Source organism: Argiope bruennichi, chromosome 8 (genome assembly GCF_947563725.1).
Source record: "Argiope bruennichi chromosome 8, qqArgBrue1.1, whole genome shotgun sequence".
In the NCBI taxonomy this organism is placed as follows: Eukaryota; Metazoa; Arthropoda; class Arachnida; order Araneae; family Araneidae; genus Argiope; species Argiope bruennichi.
Genome location: NC_079158.1, coordinates 133,038,174 through 133,059,904, shown reverse-complemented (window position 1 = coordinate 133,059,904; position 21,731 = coordinate 133,038,174). Strand labels below are relative to the sequence as shown.

Genomic DNA, 21,731 nt, shown 5'->3' with positions numbered 1-21,731 from the left:
AAAAATGCAATATAAAACAGATTAATTATCATGTATAATAAATCGCCTATATGGGTAGAATATTTAAGTAGACCAAACTTAAATTTCCGAAACAATGGAAGTTAAAATCCCTTTCTTTCATTCTACTCATGCTACAAAATTAAAAATTTTAAATTGTTAGTTTTATATATATATATATATCACCAAAATTTTGTGAAAAAAGGCAAGAGTGCAACAAAAAATATATTTCAGACCGAATTGCTAATGACACTAATTATTAACTGCCATGCAAATCTGCTACAGATATATATATATATATATATATATATATATATATATATATATATATATATATATATATATATATATATATATATATATATATATATATATATATATATATATATATATATATATATAAACCTAAATAAAATCTTGTATAGTATAACAGCAGAGTTCTAGTAATTCTGAAGTCTCATTTCAGAGTCTAAGTCATTCAGTCTCATTTCATTTTACAAAAAGTAATATCTGTGGATAAAGGAAGAGAATTCATTGATCATTTCTCATTATGTTGAGCTTAAAGGCATTATTATAAATTTGGAAGTCAAAATTCAGTTTTATATTATTATATCGTCAGAAGAAACAATCAGAGAAAGCAAGAAAAAGCATATATTATGTGCAGTTGAGAAATCAAAATAAATGCTTAATGAATCTAAGAATTATCAATGGAAATTGCAATATTAATTAATATTATTTACACTTTATGAATCATTAACTTTGCAAAAAAAGAAAGAAAACCTAAAGCCATACTAAGCAATGACCTAACAAAATAAAATTTAACCTTGAGGGTTCCATTAATAAATATAATATGATGTACAGGGTTAAAATCAATTGCTTTTTTACTAAATGTAATTAAAATGTTAGCCATATCAGAAAAGTAGTTTATATACCTGACTGATTGTTTACAGCAACTCAAGTGTGCAATTGTAGTATACATTAAATTCAATTCAAAGAACATCAGAAAAAATCTGAATTATTGAATTCAGAATTATGATACAAAATTATAACTAAAACATTATTATATTTTTAAGATCGTGGGAAAAAAAAACATTGAGATAAACAAAAAAGCCCATGATAAGATAATTTTTAAATAGAGAAATGTAATAATGTTTTACATTTTTTTCAAAGATTTTTCTGCATAAAAACAAAACAAAAATTCAATGCCTAAAAAATATAAAAACAATTACATAGTCAAATGTACTCATTCTGACAAATGTTGGAATTTGTATTACATTTTGAATATGCTTTCTCATTATGTTAAAATCCTACCAAACAGCAATCGGCACAAATAAAAAATGCCTTTGTAAATACTGCAGGTTTTTAGCAGGTTAACTTACATGTAAATATAACTAATGGCATAGCTATGCAATAATATGTTCAACTGAAAACATTAAATTCTTATCAACTCAACAATAAAAGTTGAAATAATTTAACTCTTTAAATAACTAAAAGAAAACATAATATAGTAATATTAATAATAAAACATGACTTTTCATGAAGTGACAACAAGAAAAGAAATTACAATGCTTCAAGTTGATGACTCTATAGATTATAGCTTTCACATAATATAGAGTTTCAACATATATATATTATCATCATTTTTCCATGGCAAACCAAAATTTTGTGAAAAAAGGCAAGAGTGCAACAAAAAATATATTTCAGACCGAATTGCTAATGACACTAATTATCAACTGCCATGCAAATCTGGTACAGATTTCATATGTGAAAAATGGAAAAGAATGGACAGGTTTTTTTCTCATAATCTTCACTGATTAACAGAAAGGTCAATATGATTTATAAGTTAATAACAAATTTAAATTATTGAACTAAAATTATGAGAAGGTTTTTCTTGTTCCATTGTTATATGAGGAATATTCTATAACGCATTAAAAGCTCATGCTCTGAGTCTATCTTTATGTTAAAAAAAAAGTTTGCATAATATTGCAAATAAAATCTGTAATAACTGTTTGGTTAAGACAATATTTTTAAAACATTTAAAGTTTATTAAATATTAAGATAGTTAAAAAAATTATATTATATTCAAAGTAGCTATAGAAATAATGAAGATAAGATATATATTTTATTACAAACTGATATCTTTGGTTTATTTAAACATATTTAAAAATAAAGGAAGATTTAAAATTTTAACTCATAGGCCATTCTCCAAAGAGTTAAATGATGAATAAATTTAGTCTTAAAAGATTTGTAATTGAAGATATCAAAAGAGAAATGAGGTGTCATTAACAGAAAATCGGATGGGTGAATTTAACATACAGCACTTTCAGGTATATAATAAAGACAAATTTTGAAAATTGAAAGGTATGGATCACTTTTCATATAACAGAAATTATTGCTTTGGTTTTAATTTAGTTTTATTTTTCAAAGGAAGATTATATATACTTACTTCTATACTTCAAATAATTATAATCTATGGTTCAAAATTTATGTGAAATCTAACCAGAAATTTTTATTACTTAATATTATGTTAAGGACACCATCTTATATAAAATTTGTTTCTTAAACATAACTTTTAAATTTCAGTACAAAAATGCCAAATTTTGTTTCATGAATTAATTTTGCTATTAGGGAACTGCTATTAGAGAAAAAGCAAACAATTATTGACTCCGAGAAAAAAAAAAAAAAAAAAAAAAAGAATAACTGCAACACAAAATCCTATTCTGCTTTCAGATTTATTAATAATTTTACTTTGATCGCAATATATTCATTTATAAAATGAAGCATTTTAGCTGAATAAATATCACTCTAGTGGGATCAATTTATTTTATTTGTATAAATGTCTTAAATTTTATGATTTTGAATATATAAATTTGCTTTTAGAAATAAATTTTCAGATTTACAAATCAGATATTTTCTACCTGATTTATCTGAGTTAAATTATTAATACCTTTTTTTATAAATGCGGCAAGAAGGCCAAGAAGGCATAAGGGTGGGTATATTTTCAACATTATCTCAAATGCTCAAATTTTAAAATATTAAGTTTAGATTAATAAATAATCCTAAATTTTCAGATTTTACATATTTAAAATAACATGAAAGTCAAATGGAGGGGATAATTTTGCTATTACATACAAGTATTATTTGCAATATACAGGAGTAACAATTTGCATTTACTTGTAAGAAATGTTGTGCTTGAAAATATTTTTTCAATAATGAATTTATAATTGTGATACAGTACAATCATAATAATACACTAATTTAATTAAAGATTTAAAAAAAAGCGCATCCCAAGCCAACTATCATCTAATGGAAATAGTGTCTAACAAACAAATAAAATAATAAATTAAAAATAACCATTTGTATCAAAAACAAAGTTCTGACAGAAAAATAACCATTTGTATCAAAAACAAATGGTTACAAAAAATGACCATTGAACAATCCATATTCACATGGGATGAAATAAATGTCTAAGTATTAAAAGTATTTCTTTATATTGAGTATGTTATCATATTGAGAAAGTAAAACATAACTTTGAAACCATGAACGTTGAAAAATAACTGGTTACATTCCATATGGATGTAATTTGTGGAATATAAATTTTTTCCCCTCCTTTGGAAAATAGAATATTTCATAAAACAGAAAATTTGCATTAATTTTGAATTTTGTTAATTAGTCAAAGGCAAATTTGAAAACTTATGGATATAATTATTTATTACTGTTTAGATTGAACTTTGGAAAAAGCATCTGGAGTCTTTTTTGAAAGAGTAACAAATAACCGACAAATAAGTTTTGAGCATTATAAAGATTTTGTTTTATTTTTATTTTTGGAAGCCTTGAATCATTCAGTATATTCACTGTTAAGAAGTTCTAAACTTGTTCCCAAAAATTAATTGAAATAAAAATATTTTAAATAATTCATTAATGGAAAATCACTAAAAGACATTGAAATATAAATGAAAAAATGCTCTACAAATAATTAATCATGTGCAGAAATGATGAGCTGAAGTTTTAAACATAACATGAGTACATAAAATTAATTCTAAAGGGAAAGTATTTCCCCCTTATATAAACAAGTAAAAGGCGGTGAAAGAAGGGTACAGGGAATGAAAAGGATATATTTTCCCCATTCTATCAGTATAAGGACCTTAGAATTATGTAAAGGTTTAATTGTGAAAAAAAAAAAAAAAAAAAAAAAAAAAACATATTTCTAAACCTCAATCACAATTTTTTTTTTAAGCTAGGAATTTCATTCTTTTTTCCTCACACGTTTTTACAGCTTTAAGCATATTTACACAGTTTCTTTTCATCTTTCAGTTATTATCAGTCAACAATAAACTACATTTTATAATTATTTTATTAATAATAAAAGCAATCATCACAGCAACAATTAGGATGTTATTCTGGCTAACACTTTTTTAAGAGTTGAATGCAAGGATTGAAATCACAAACTACCATACATGTGAAACATTCAATATCTTAATTTTGTTCTAACAATAAAATTTATAAACACTGAATGATTTTTTTTTTTGGTATCTTTTGGAACAATTAATGTTTTCAATCAACTGAAAACAAGGCAATTCACATAATAAAATGAATGTATATTGATATTAAATTAATTTTATGATTATGATGCAGTATATTGCTAGTAAGTAACTAGCTAGTCTCAAATAATAATCAAAGAAAATACATGTCTACAAAGCAGAATAATGAATTCAGAACAACAAAATTTACAACAAACATACTCTGGAATAAGCAAAAAAGCAATTTTTAGAAAACTTTATATAGAATTATAATAAATTAAAAATTATTAACTTTTTTCTCTCTGTAACATAATGAAAAAATATCAAAAAATTATTTTACATCATTTCAAAAATCAAAATTTAATATACTTAAAAAAAATTTCATATTTAATAGCATTGATGCTCTTCATTATTGAACAAAAATCAAAATGCTGTTTCTATAAATATTTAATTAATTATTTATGGTCATCACAAAAAACTAAAGAATAAGAATAATGCTTAGTTTTTCATACTTCGTCTACAGTAATAAACTTAATTCTTGGAATCTGGCTCAATAGATTAAGGGAAGGAGGACATTACATCAAAGCAGCTATTTTAATTCAGAAAATGAAAATAAAGAGAAAGACTTGCATATCATCTGCAATTTCAGCTCAGACACAGTCATGACCAACACTGTCCTCTTCTTATTGGTGCTGACCAACTACAAATTGGCATTTTATTCAATGTGTATTGAAAAACAGCTGTTGATGAGAAAGCACAAAATTAAACAATGCAACAAATACACAAAATAGTTATAGTAAGAATATAAAACAAAAGATATATAATATTTTTAATCTGCTTAGGAGAGCAGAATTACCCATAAAACAACATATTATTATTAACATCCTGAGAACATTGTAATTAGATGTTCTAATTACTTCTACTAAAAGGGTATTCATCCATATTAAACAAATTACACCATGCATATTAATAAATACATTTAAATGCATAATTAATAAATGCATTTAATTACTTATTGCATTTAAAAACATTTGTTCCATGGAAATCAGAATTGTTTAACATATAACTGCAGTTTGTATTTAATTCAGTTACAATAGAACCTTGATTAAAAAGCATCATTCATTCCCAATCCCTACTTGTAATGTGAAACACTCATTAAGCTAAACAATATTTTTCATAGGAATGCATTGAAAATAAAACAATGTGTTCCATTCCAAAATAAATAAATAAACAAATTTATAATAATGCTCATTTTTTTCAACAAGAAAGTTATCTAAGGACATTTGTTTTTGGTTCTGTTTAAAATTCTGGGAAAATGTGAACAGCAGTATTGTTAAATAAATTTTAAGGATGCATAGCTACTGCCTTATTAAGAGGATGCTTTTCAATGCTTTCAGCATCTATTTTATTTCTTTGTAAATTTACTGACCTGTTGAGTTTATTATTTCCTTCTTTGCAGCTTTTTGCTGCGACACAGAAAAAGCTACTGTTTTTTACTCTATGATTTTTTTTTTGTAGTTTTACACGAAAAAAATCATAGTATATATTTTGTATTTTCTTCCACCTGCTCATGAATGTTGTCTATTTTTGAATTTCTACGAATCTATTTTTGGCCCTGTAAACTTTGCCAGAGACATAGTGTCATCGATTTAGGCTCCGTAGGCATTTGCACAAATCCCTTGGTGTCACGCTCAGCAACACTATCTGGTCAAAATCTTTTTCATGTAGATATAATGATTTTCTTCAAACAAGACAACTACAGGTTCACCCAGCATTTGATGGCATGGTGGCTTCAGCGAAACATTGCACATTACACAAGTCATTTTTAAAATATTCTGTTTTGCTAGCTATGCAAATAACTTATTATGGGAGATTTTCATTATGCCAAGCTTGACTATATTATACTATCTGCCTGACTTTGATGATCACTTGTGTTGCAGATAGCTATAAATTTCAAATGTTTCCTCAGTAAACACACATTCCATATAACACATTATTTCAATATTCTTACACTGATCTGTTCGTTGAGCTTTGTATTTCCCTAATTTTTTTATCAACATCTTTATATATCCAATTACATCACAGGAAGAAGTAGTAATATTTTAAAATTGGGACATTTTTAAAACATAAAATTTTGATAAACAACTCACAACAGCTAGATATTTGCTAGGTCCAAATATGCATGTAAATGTCCTAAATTATTTTGCACTACACCATTACATGTTTTTTTTAAATCATGGAATCAAAATGGACACAGATTATGCTTATTTCTCTTTCTACTTTGATCATTTGACAAAAAATGAGTTTACTAAAAATCAGAAGTAGAAAATGGAATAAAAATTCTTTGAGCTTTAGTAATTCTGATATACAGCTCTTACAGTCAAAATTCAATTATGCCTATAAGGCTAAATATTAATTTTTAAAAAATTAATTGTGAAAAAAAAACTTCATCAAAATTTAGATGTAGTGGTAGTATTAAAATGGATCTTGAATTCAAACAAATTTACTACGATTTTCTTTCTGAAATATTTAACTGATTTAAAAAATGAATAAACATTTTAGATTTAAAAAATATTAAATGGATGAAATTACTAAATCATGACAAATGGTGCATTTAATAATTCAAATAGAGAAATTAAAAGTCTGTTACAGATTTTGACATATTACCTTCTGAAAAATTGAAAATCGCATTTTAACTGCCTAGAAATAAATAACAAAGCATCTGGAAGTTGGAAGCAAATTCTAGATACTCTCATTTTATGAATATCAAATGAATGTAAATCAATATGAAGATTTCATGGAAAATATTTATGCCACTAAATACCAATAAAAATATTAAAAATATGAAAATATCTTCATACTTTCCTCAGCAAACTTAAAAGGAAAATTCAGAATTCAAAAATATTTGTAGCAACAAATAAAATCATATGCATTTCATCACAACAGTGAAATTTATTAATGTAAAATAATCTTAAAAATGGTTTTAAAAATTAATTAAAAGGACAAAAAATTGTAGAGCAACAAATTTAGCATAAAAAAAAAGATAATGTTCTAAATTTAGGATGGTGTAAAATTCACTATAATTTTGGCAATTATGTTGGAAGAATGCCAAAAATTCTGCAAACATTTTAATTAGATAAAATTTTAAAAAATCATTCCAAGGTATGCTTTCCTGCGTCCAAAGTACACCTGTTCTAAATTTGGTAACTCTAGATTTAACCTGTCCTGTTGTACACAGAGATGCTTTTATTTTCCTTTATTATTAGTAGATCACTAACATATTTCAACCATAAAAATTGTCTCTTGTTTATTAGATTGGAATGCATGAGATGCGGATAGCAAAATAAGTTTTTAGATTTCAGAAATAAATTTACAGCTTCTGAAAAGTGCTTATTTATTATTAACTATTTACCAATTAAAATAATCATTTGCAAATTAATTCTTTTTTAATGAAATTAGTTTATTTATTTTCCACCATTTATTACAACTATTAAATATTGAAGGTAAATTTTCACTGCTCTTTCCAGCTAAAAAAACTCTTCTAATTTTTATAAATTAATTTTTGATACAAAGATATTAAATTTGAAAATTAAAGCTTCATTTATTAAATGTGATGATAGATTTCAGTAAAATGATCTATTCATTTGAAATCCATGCAAAATTAAACTTCACAATTCTTTTGAGTAATTAATATCTAACAAAATCAGCCAGTTGTGCTTTAGACATTTCATCTTATGAGAACAAAGTAACTATAAAAAATTATTTTAACATTTAAATAGATAATTTCAAATATGCAGCAAATAGTTTCAATCATTTTCTTTCACCTTAAAACTCTATATTGCATCTAAAAGCATTTTATAAAAAATTTCTTTTTTTAAACAATTGGAAATTGAAATCTTTAAATGCCTGCCTAAAATAATATTTTTAATGTACTATAAATTGCAGAACAATTTAGCAGCATTACATATCTAACAGCTTCTAATACATACATACATATAAATTACATATCTAAGTAAGTAAGTTAGTAAGTAAGAAAATCTAACAATAGCAAGTGTAATGACTCATTAATTAAAAAGTTTTAGTTCCTACTTGATATTTTATTGAGCTTATCTTCGCTCCAATAACTCTAAAAATAGTTTTATGCCATAACTATTGTCTCATACTTATTAGTACTAAATAAGAATTCTGAATTACTTTTCTGTAAACATTTAACAAAAATGGTTCTGCTTTCACTCACTTTAATCATGAGTTAAATTATTGGATGGAAATATGACTGTCTAACAGAATAAAAATAGCAATTTCTTGTTTTCTATTTTATAGCTATGCAAGTACAGGATACATCTACAAAATTTCAAGCAAATACTTTAATATTAGTTATACGCTTGATAGATGTATTTATTTCCAATACTTATGGATTGTATGATACTGAAAAAAATAATCTAGCAGTATTTAAAGAAAGGTTTGATGATGATTTTTTTGATGAAGTTGAAGAAAACTTATACACATTATCAAATATTTAACAGAAAAAAAATATACTTTTTGTAAAAGTAAAAAAAAAATCAAAGTGAACTTTTTTGTTTCTAGCTGGAAACCACATATTATGATTAAATTGTACATAGAATATGTTCTGATATAGAGTAGAAATTGTTTGTTATCAGTTGAATGAAAACTAACATTTTGTAAAACAATTGATGTATGCCATGAATGTGAACAAATTCAGTAGAAAGAGAAACATAATGAATAAGTTTTTGCTTTAAAATATTCTATAGCAAGCCTTAAATTATTTAGTGTAATCATAGAATTGAATGAAATACAAATTCTCTGGCATAGTGTTAAAAAGTTTTGCTTGAAGTAAAAATACTTAAATAATTTACTAATGGTGAATCATTAAATGATGTTGAAATATAACTAACAAATGCTTTACAAATAAGTAATCATGTGTAGAAAAACAATTATGAACTGAAATTGTTAGAAAACAACACTCACAATTTCACATGAATACACAAAATTATCTAAAAAGAAAGGATTTTTTTTCTCTATCTATTTTTTTAAAAGGAATGAAAGAAGAGGCAAGGAATGAAAAGGTTATATTATTCTTCATTTCATGAAAATGAAAGATTCAAGTGAATAAAAAGACTATATTTTCCCTACTCTATAAGCATTTCTTTAAACTGCAATTAAACCTTTTTTACTGACCTCTGGATTCATTAAATTTGTTAAACATTGAAAGATCCAACACCCCCCAAAAAACCATGCCTATAATCAAGCAGTGTGGTGATTTTTTTCTCCCCACCAGAAGAAAAATATAATCATGTGGATAAAAAATAAGCACTTTTAAGGCTCTAATATAATCACCATAAAAATAAACAGCTTTTAAGGCCTTTCAATGATACTAATCCAGATTAAGCCTAAAAATGACAAGTTAAGAGGCGGAAAAATAATTAACAATATTTGAAATGAATTAAAAAGATAGATCTTTTAATTTAAGAATGTTCTCATATTTCATTTAAATTAGAATTCTAAATTTGGATCATTCACTTTCTAAATGATAACCAATAGAATAAACATGTCATAAAAAAGGATTAAAAGAATGGATCCACTTGGAGGATTTGGATCATATGACAGCAATTTTAATAAAAAATCCAATCTGATATGGTTTGGATATAGAATCTTCAATTTTGGGCATTTTTGGCATCAAAGAGTTTTGGATATAACTTAGCACTATTTGATTAAAAATTTGAAAACTTATTTAAAATGGGCATATTCTAACCAGATAATATAAATTAATATTTAATTTATATAATCTTAAGGGGAAACAAAAAATTATCTTCTTTTAGGCATAAATCCAAATTCAATTTTATTGCATAAATTTATTTTAATATACAATATTATTACTTAATACTATCAATGTCACACATAATAAATAAAGAAATATATACTCAAAGATGACATCTAAAAAAAATCATTATCATTTGTTTTTCCCAATTGCATTCAAACAACTTTTCATTTTAATAATTATATTAATTTCAGCATTGCAGGTTGCATTTTTAATTTATCTTTAGATTTTAAAGAAGACAACTACACTCTTAAAAATTTTCAACCGCCAAAATATGGTAATTCTAAAAACATAACTTGACACTGAAACAGTGATAAAATTAAAAACTGTCAGTATTCCAGTAAAATATATTGTAATGCCATAACTTACATTAAATATAATCAAACTGGGATCAAATTTCAATGCATGTTTTACATTTTAATTTTTTTTCTTCATTTTTATAATAGCTATTATATTATCCCTTCACAAAAATCATTGCATTACATTTGTGAACAAACAATTAGTGATACAATGAGGGTAAGTTGTGTTAGGATATAACAAATTTTCATGCTTTGCAATCATAAGCAAAGATGCAAGTATAAACGGTGCCCAAATATTATAGAGTTTCACTATATTGGGATTTAAAAGGTAATGCAAAAGGATTTATCTTTTTCTCCTTGGGTGACACTCGAGCCATTTATACAAGAGACAATATATATATATATATATATATATATTAAGATTTTGCATACATTATATGGAATGTGATGAAATTACTGCTTTCTGTAAGACTTGAAAGGAAATACATGTCTCTAAAATCAAAGATACACAGAATAAGACTTCAAATTTATTTCAATATGGACAATCAAATTCTAATCAGAATTGTAATGAAATTCTGACAAATAAGGAATTGATGACAAATCCAACCAAAAGAAGGATGGTATATTCTAGATCTTCTCACTGTATTAACAAGAAATTTATTAAAAAGAGGATTAATAAAATTTCTTCTCCTATACTGAATACAAATAAGATATTATTGAAAATATGGACTTTGAACCAAGCCACAAAATCACAAATTATGAATGAATAGTTTTGGAAAAGCAACAATTTTAAAAATGTAACTGAAGTGACTGTCAATAGTTTATGAAAAATTTGACAAGATCATCATGAATTAAAATAAACATCTATATTTTTAAAAAATCAATAAGTAAATTTCTCATCTTTAAACTTTTTTATTTTATAGCAATTTTTAATATTTCTAATTTGATGATGGGTGGAATATTTATAGTTTTTAAAAAAGAATTTTTATTAACAATAAGTAAGTAAGTAACAAATGTTTTTGATTAAACATATGATTAATATTTTTCCATCAATGTGTTTAAAAAATTACTCTTTACACAACAATAATGCCGAAAGATATACAGCATCTTTTTTGAAAAGATTAAAAAAAAAAAAAAAAAAATGTTTACAAAAACATTTTTACAAATCAACCATATAATATTTAATACAAAATTGAGATTCGCTATTTCACATATCTATGCTAAAAGATCTATGTAAAAATATTTAATAAAATAAGCCATTAAGAAGATTATGTGATATATTAGCAATACTAACATAATAACTGCTGTATATGTTGAAAGGCATATATAAAAGTTTTGGAGCACTAAATCACTAGAATGGAGTTTCTTGCTTTTGATATAAAAGTAAACAAAAATAAATCAAGCAAAATGACTCTAATTATGTAATAATGTACCAACCAAAATTTTGTACTCAAAATTAAATTATATGTGAGCACATTTAAGATACTATTCAAATCAAACCAACTCCAGTTCATTACATAATAGATTACATCCAATAAATTAATCTATTTTATGTATAAATCCATGACATCCCTGCAAATCTCTCACAATTCCAGCTATGAAATTTGAAAAGGTAATCTTGACAGTGAATCAATGTAATTTGAACACTGAATTTTAAAATTTAATGTAGAAAAAATTTTATTCAATGTTTTTTTAGGGGGGGGGGCATGCCATTTTTTTGTATGCATTTAATGTAGAAAAAAATTTTATTCAATGTTTTTTTAGGGGGGGGCATGCCATTTTTTTGTATGCATTTAATGTAGAAAAAAATTTTATTCAATGTTTTTTTAGAGGGGATGACATTTTTTTGTATGCATTTACATGTGTAATGATTATAATGAATCTATTAAAAATTTTGTGCATTACTGAAAAGAGTAAATAACTTTTATTCTAAAGAAATTTGTTTTATATTTTTACCGAAATTTACAAAATTAATTAAAATTGAATGTGAAATTAATTAAAAATTAATATCACATTTCTAATTCTAATTTTCAAGTCTCTGATATCAAAATCTCCTTATTTTCCACATATTTTTTGAGATCATTATTTAAATATTTCTGTCAAATTTAAAACAAAATTGATCAAAATACCTTCACACAATAATTTGGCAAGAAGCCAAATGAGGAATCCAACGGAAAAATGCATACTAATTTCTGTCACACACGTGCACACACACACACACACACACAAGATCCATTTGATTTTGTTGGGTAAGCATCTAGTTTTAAAAGCATACAATATGAATCATGATACTGATAGATTCAGTAGGCACAAAACTCAAATGCAATAGGAAATTATTATAAGACTCAGCCTTCATATTATGAATGATTCATCTTAAGATAGTAAATCTTGATTTGGAAATTATCAGCACTGTAAAATTTTAAACATATCTTCAATGACAATCATTCTTTTAATTTTATCAATGTATGATATCATTGCCAGAAAGAAAAAACATGAATAATCAATAATTTTTTTACAGTGTTTTTACAATTTTATTTCATGTTGTGATTTTGAATTTTCTAATATCCATAACGTCACAAGCTTGTCCATAAACAATTCAAATTTTTTAATGAACAAAAAACATTCAAAATAAATAACATTATCAACATAATAAAAAATGCTACTTATGTTTATATCACTTACATGTCATGCATTAAAATATATTTACTTTTTTGTGCACAGTATTTATATTAAGTTATTTGATTTTAAAATTTAAAGAATAAATGAAATATGAATCCTGTGCGGTGAATGTTTAAAAATTATCAGAAGTATCATAAAGAGTAAGTATAATTTCAATTGTGAGTAGTACTCATAAAAAAAAAAATGCTTCCTTTTTCCTGTTATTCAGTTTTGAATCACAAGGGATTTAGTTTATTTTATTCTTTACAAATAATAATAGATATCAGTCAATTTCATGGGAAAACTGGGTTGAATGGGAGATTTATTACTCTATTCCATAAGATAAAAGATGTTACACAAATACTGAGAAAACAGAAAAAAGAAAGAACTTATTGTAGTATTGATTAGTTTCACATTCATTATGCCATGGGCAATACTTTGCAGATTCTACCAGCATTATATAAAATGCAACAACTCAAAGCGTTATTTTGAAGTTGAGAAATTATTGGACAGGTAATATCTAAATATATATTGGTATAATACAATAATTCATTTATAAATCATCATTTATTATGTAACATTTATCATATAATGTGTTACAATTAAATATACATAAATATAATGAAAAAAAAATTACTATAAAAGCAATAGAATAAAACTAATTCTAAATGCTTTAAAAAACAAAAAATATCATTTAACAAATAAATGGAAATAAAATAATGATTAAAATATTTTAAAAGAAAAATTACCACCACCAATAAAAATGCATATATATATACCTGATATATTGTAAGATTAGGTAAAGTATAGTATAATGTGCTTCAACCATGGATAAACAATTGTTATAATGTAGTAAGGAATGTCAGCTCTGAAACACACAAAATGCAAAATTAAAAAGGGTAGAACGCACAAACTAAAAACACACATATAAAAAAATTTACAAAACCTTAAAACAAAATAATAAAAAAGAAACATCAGAATCAAACAGGTAAAATATACAAATAAATGATTTTATATAAAAAATATAGAAAAAAAAGTAACTGATTCTTCACTAACTAATATCAGAAAAAAATTATAGAATATAATTCACTTCTAAACAAATTCTACAAAATTATGGCATCATAATTTTTCATTTCCATGAAAAAACACTAAAAATTTATCAGAAAAAACACTAATTATTTTTTTAATTAGTCATTTCAGGCAACCAGCAAGTTTACCAAGACTAATAATCATAAATTTTTTAAATTAAATACTTCCTGTAACTAGGTTTTAAAGATTTCTTCAGTAAAATAAATTTTCAAAAGGATATAATTCACTATCTAGGAAGCCTTTTGCCATTCTCATTTTATTCTGCCTTTTCTTTCTGTTCTATTGAAATTTTGAAAATTCACAATAAATGGATATGGATGTTTTTAGTCTTTTAATAATGCAATTGTTAATGTAAAACAATATAAAAGTTGACATTTTTCTTCATGTAAATAATAAATGAAAATTATAATTTTTTTACAGATTCTTCTCAGAATTAAGTAAACATATTGCTTCATTTTCTGATCTTTTCTTTGCCATTAATAATTCAGGATAGTAAGTAATTGGAATTCCAAAACAGAAAAAAAAAAAAAAAAAAAAAAAAAAAACTTTAATAAAAAATGTTGTCATTTTTTTTTTTTTTTTTTTTTTACATTTAATATTTGCTTAGAATTCTTATGATTTTTGTTGGAAAATATGCATAAATTTTTTAAAAATATTTATTTAAAAAAATGATATAATTGAAAAGATGATCTTTTGAACTGTAAAAGATGTAAAAATCAATTTTGTGTTGTAATATTTTTTAGAAGTTATTTAGGAAAAAAGCTAAAATGTTATTAATTTTTTTAATTACAATTTGAAGAAAAAAAAAAAAAAAAAAAAAAAAAATTCTTAGTTATCTTCCCAAGATGAATATTTTTATCCTCCAAAATATATATGTGCCATATTTTGTATTTTTAGATCAAATGCTCTGGATTATAAAGTGGCCCCCGCCACACACGATTCTTATTGTATATAAAGATTACAATATTTTTGCTACTTTACATGCTTTAAATTTTAATGCCTTTGATTAGTAGACATTAATAAAAGTCTGTTTTTATATTGCTCTAAAATACAAATATCAATTTTGAGTTACTAATGCAATAAAATGGCACTCATTTCATTCCGAAAAAAAAAAAAAAAAAAAAAAAAAAGATTTTTCATTATATTTTTAACTAGCACTTTTGCAACCAGCTGCTTGACAAGATTTTTAGTATTAAATTCTGATAGTCATTAATACTATTATAGAAGCCTAATAGGCATTTTAAAATTTTATATTTCTCTTAATTATTTTTCAGCTCCCATAAAATATGAACTTTAACCTTCAATTAAAATGAAAACTTTTTTATTGAAACCAAACATTCATTTTAGTGTATGTTATATATATATATATATAGTAATATTTTAAAGATTTACTCCATAAAAATTTCCCTGATTCATCATACATTCAATTTTTAGTTTTACATTCAAAATGATTTAAACATAATATATATATAGTAATATTTTAAAGATTTACTCCATAGAAATTTCCCTGATCCATCGTACATTCAATTTTTAGTTTTACTTTCAAAATGATTTAAACATAAATAATAATATTTTATTGTGTTTTAATCAATAAATGTATTTCTGAAAAAATTATATAGTTTGAACTGAAATAATCTAGTCATAAGGGATGTTATTCATTGAAATATTCTTGATACTGCAAATTTTAAAATAAAGAAATGATTTAGCTTCTATGACCAAATTTGACTGAATTATGAAATTTTAAATATCAATACTTTAGGATAATCAATTCTATAATTTGGCCTTGGGTGAATTCTGGGCACTGGGCAATGCATATTTTTTCAGACTATCAATACAGTGGAATAAAAAAATCACACTACTTAAACTTTCATAATGTATTCAGTGTTAGTTGGAAAAGAATAGATCTTTCTTTTTATTTAAAACATTAATGTTTCAAGAATATTTTAGTAAATATAACTGGACAGAAAACACATATTTTCCTTACAACCTTTGAAACTGTAGTTAATAAATTGGCAATTAAAGATACTTTTCTTGTAAAAAAAAAAAAAAAAAAAAAAAAATCTTCCCTTTTTTTTCTTACAAGATGGACAGTTTTCCTTTGAATCCAATCCAAACTTGGACATGACAAGACTCATTTTTTCTTCTCTTTCAGATTCCCCAATTGTTCTTTAGTATGAACTGAGACTGTCGAGGATTTACTTTGATTCTATGCTTTCAGCTTATTATTTCTGAAACAAGAATCAACCATACAATAAAATATTGAAGCACATTTGTCAGTAGTCATTCTCAGTATCTCCAATGCTTTTAGATATGATTTTATAACTTAAAGGCATATCATTGTAACTTTTTCTGTGTTTTTGAACAGAGATTATCAATTTTAATCTCCCTAACATATACTTTTATAAAAACTTCATTTTTCTCACATCATGTTTTTAAACAATTCAGTCTTTAACAGAAAATCTTCTAAAAGTTCTTGAGCTCTGGATCCACTTACAGTTTCTAGAACAAGACAATGACATTATTTTAAGCCCAATGTCTACATTTCCTCACCAAGTATTGGTCCCAAAATGGTGGACAACCCTTGATGTTACTATTAACATGTCTAAAATCTAATTTTGGTAGATTTAACTTTTTTTTTTAGCTTTCTTTGCATCAAAAAAAAAAAGTGATTCAGAGAAATCACAGAATTTTGAATCTTACTTGCCATTACTAATTAATTCAGGATTGCATTGTTATAACATTCCCCATTAATTGTATTCTACTTGCCTTAACCTTTCCACTTTTTTATGTTTCCAATTGCTGGTAGCTGTTAACAAAATATTTGTAACAAATTACAACATTTTGTTCTAAATTTTTATTTGTTATAGGATATTCTAAACATGTTTCATTTTTTAAAACAATTTCCTTCATTTCTAAAAGCATGTGTTTTAACTAAATTATTATTTGCTATAGGATATTTTAAATGACCCATTTTTTAAAGTAATTTCCTTTTTTTCTACAGGCATTTTTGCCACAAAATAAGATGCCTTTTTTTTAAAAAAAATATTGTTTTGAGTGATAATTCCCAGACAAATAATTTAATTTGCAAGATATGTTTGTCAAATGCATATGATTAATGCATTTATTAAAAACCATTAAATGCCTGCAAAAACAATAGGAAAACTTTGTATTTAAGCATAACAATAAAGAACACTACAATAGACTCTTTAAAAAATTATTGAAATAAGCAAAAAGAAACCATGGCAACTTTATTATTATTCTTTAACAAAAATAAAATTTTATTTGTCAGTATAATAAATGTTTTAATTAATTTCTTAGATCTAGTATAAGTAATCTAACTAAAAAAAATACCATAAGCAAACAAAGTTTCCAGATGGTCACTCTCCCAAATACTATCTGTAGCTAAAGCTAGTTAATTGTGGCTATCAGACATGAAATGATCATTGCTGAGCTCTACTAATAAATAAAATAAAAATAACCTTATTTTTTGAACAAAATTAATAATTGTCCAGAGCTTAAATTCATCATTTTGAGGTCAAGTAATCACGACCTAATCTAAATAAACAATACACAATTTATGTTCCTCTTCAATCATTAGAAAGTCTGAATAGCTGTTATGAGCTAAGGAAGAGCATTCAGGAAGGTTCTCAGGGTAAGATTCAATTTATATGCCAATGTTAATGAAGAGTTTCCAACATCAAGTCAAAAGTGATTCCAGCTTTCAAACCCATTGCACAGAACAAAAGATGTTGATTTTCATATTAAAAAAAAGTGTCGAAATTGAAGCTATTCTACCCTGAAGCAATAATTGAGATTTCCTTTTTACAGTTCTTTTAAGAAGATGAACCTCCTCCCAGTTAATTAATGAGTATGCAATAAACAAAATATGTGATTTTGGAAAATAATAGATCCAGGAATAATCAATCAGTATGAGAAAAGGAATTGTTGGGTGTAAATGCTGAAAGAAAAAACAATTCTTTCAGAACAAAGTTTCCTATCACTGATAATTACATATCATCAGTGAAAACATTCATTGTTAAAACATTTATTATTGCTTATATAATAGCAAAATGTGGGAGTTAATTCAAAACTAGCTTGCCAATGGTTCTCTGAGATAAACAGTTGTAAAAATTTTCAATTAAATATTTCATGTAGTTTCCTCATAATAGCTTCTCAGCAAAATATTTTCAAACTTCAAATCTGGTGAGACATATAACAAGTACTATTTTAAAAGCTTCACACTGTTCTGTTCTTCAAATGTGAATTTCAATTTTTAAAAAATGAAAGTAGTTAAACATCTACTAATATAAAAACCTTTTTGTGAAACTGAAATTTTATATAAAATACAAAAAACAGTCAGAAGAATCATTCAACTGATGATTGTTACAGTATATTTTTTATAATTTATGAACTAATTCAGCACATTGTTCACTAAAATTTTTTCCCAAATCAATATAAAATTAAGGGCACTTCAATAAGAAAGTAATTTTCAAGCAATAATAACAATGATATATTTTTAAACATCCAATCATTACTACATTAGAGATAAAGTTTTAAAATACACACTGTAAAAAAATTTCCTCAACACTTATTTATGAAACTAAGCCTTTGAGATGAATATTCCCATCTTCCAAAGAATATCTGTGCCAAATATTTGATAACCCTAGATTTAGCAGTTTGTCTGCAGGATGCCAGACACACATAGAAGAAAATTTATTATTTGAAGAGATAGAGATGTGGCTGAATGGGAATGTTTGATTTAAATATTTCAACATAAGAAACAAAAGGCTACAGTACGTCTTTAAAGACTATCAAAGAGACTATTCAGCAAGGAGAAAATTTTAAAGGAAGTATTATTCAAAATTAATTATTTGCAAAGCAAGAAGTCATTCATATATAATGGAATTGCTTAGCAGTAAAATAAATGCATTAAACTTGTCATTTATTGGTTAAATTGAGATGAATAGTAATAATCAAAATGGAAATTTGCAAAATAAATTTCTAAATTTAAATTAAAGTAGAATATGATACTTACAGTTACACTGCATATTGTATACATGAAATATTTATTGCACACATCATATCAATAGCAAAAAGTCCCTTACAACCATTTATTAAATGGATGAAATGATTTCAATATAACTTAAATAATTTCTTTTCCCTTACAAATATTCATATACTAGTAATTCTCTGTCAGATAAATTCAGAGATCATTAATTTGAAGGTTTACTGTAGACAGGATTTAATTACATTGCAAATAGTTCACATTATCAGATAATTTTTGCTGTTTTTATTTAGCAACAAATGGAAAATTTAAATACCTTAATTTTTAAATGAAGCATGAATTGTTTGTAAATGCCAAAGTTTGACAATTATTTCATAAAATTGGCTGAAAATTTTAGCTATTAAATAAAAACCAAATTTCATATAGCTTACAGAATCACCATTTAATATTTAAAACAACAACCAAAAACCGAATAAATTACACTTCTTAAAGGTATATTTAAATAATTCTGCCCCACTGAAGCATTATTATTCATAAGCATTAAAACTTCTGAAAACAGAGTTTATGGTGATGGCAATTGAAAATTGCATTTTTTTACTGAAAATGATATACCTATTTTGAGTTGAATGATCGAATTATGGGATATAGAGCGAAACAGACGATTATTCTCTAAATTATTACCATACTATTAATGGATTACAAATAACTCGTGTTTCGGACTTTTAATTGCAAAGGTATCTTACCTATATTCAGATAGCTTACAAACAATAAAAACAGAGTCGCTTATATTATTTTTACAACTCGGGAAGGCTTTCTCACTGTTGCCATCTCTTTCGCAATGCGAAAATCAAGTACAATGTTCAAAATTTATGATGAATTTTGCTCGAAGAAAATATATTGAATATAATGTAAAATAATTATTAGAATTATCAGAAGGAATTTGGAAACCCGAGCTTATTAAGGATACCACAGACTATGTTTTCACATTATATTTTCAATTGTAACTTTCGTAAAGCTTGCGCTCTGTCGAAGATAGAATGAAAAAGTTTAGAGGAAAGCATCTTCTGATTGACCAATCCCAGCTCGTGCAAGTTCCCGCTACGTATATGCGTAATGTACTCGTGCACGACCTGTTTTACTTCACGACCTGTTTTACGAAGGTCGTGCATGTGATTGCCGGTAGCGTTAACCGAAGGACGCATTGGAGGATCAAGCCAGGTTCCAATTAGTGCCTGTAGACAGCGCTAACAGTCTGCAACCGTCTATAGGCGCTAACAAGAACTATCCCAATTTCAGGACTAGCTATAATAGAGGTTATAAGATTTGGTAAATAAGTATATTTGTGGCGAATTATTCCAATCTTTTTCATTTCCTATTACGCTACGTTGTTTTTCATTTTATATCGCTAAAACTTTGAATCATCAAACTGTTTGTTTCTTTTACTCTTTCTGAAACTTTACTCGTTTCTTTTATTACTTGCTTCTTTTACACTCTTTCAGAAATTCATCTGATAATTTTTTTTATTTGAAATTTAATTTGATGTAAATAAATTTTTTATTATTATAAAAATGTATTTATTTATTAAAATTTTTTTAAGTCATTTGCTAAAAATTATTATTTATTAAATAATTTATTAAAAATATAAATTTATTTATTTATTATTTTTTTATATATTTTATTATTGTATAATTATTTTTTATTTGAATGAAAACGTCTCCAACCGTTGAAAATAATAAATATATTTTGATGCAAAATTTGAATAAATAAATATTTTTATTCTGTTGAGATTTGAAATAACATTTGGCTGCAATGACTCTCCATAAAATATATGTAGAAATTTTTTACTATATACAAATTCTTTTCTAATAAAAGAAAAAGTGTGTGTGTGTCTGCAGAGGAGAATAAATATGCTTTCGAGGGTGGGAAAGTGTACAATTTGGTAGTACAATTTTTAAATTTTTATTACTTAAAAATAGCGAAAAAGTTTGACATTTTTCTGAAATTACTTCCAAAAATGTTTCCTTATTAAAAAGATTTTAATTCATCTTTAAAATAAAAGTATATTTATGTATTATATCTTTTTAATTATAAAATCTTATTCATGATATTCCTTCTTCATTTTAACAAATTTTCAAATATTACTTATCAGCAATATCGTTTTAATGAAAGACAAGTAATTTTCATTGTTCATTCAAAGCCGAACGATTTTCTCTTGTTAAAAGATATGAAATAAATTATTCATACTTTTAATATAATAAAATTTATAGATTGGCATGCTTTTGATGAATTGCGTTTTGTTGTTGGACTTAGAGCTTCCAAATTTGGCT

At 24.9% G+C, this 21,731-nt stretch overlaps 1 long non-coding RNA gene across 1 annotated transcript; it reads right to left on the bottom strand.

Moving 5' to 3' along the window:
* Positions 1 to 4,975: 4,975 nt before the first annotated feature.
* LOC129981779 (uncharacterized) lies at positions 4,976 to 20,456 on the bottom strand. The gene is made up of 4 exons (XR_008785357.1): positions 20,148 to 20,456; positions 16,480 to 16,627; positions 14,090 to 14,178; positions 4,976 to 5,257 (listed from the first exon to the last, which is right to left on the bottom strand). It is a non-coding gene; the product is annotated as an uncharacterized LOC129981779 (long non-coding RNA).
* Between the last annotated feature and the right edge of the window lie 1,275 nt (positions 20,457 to 21,731).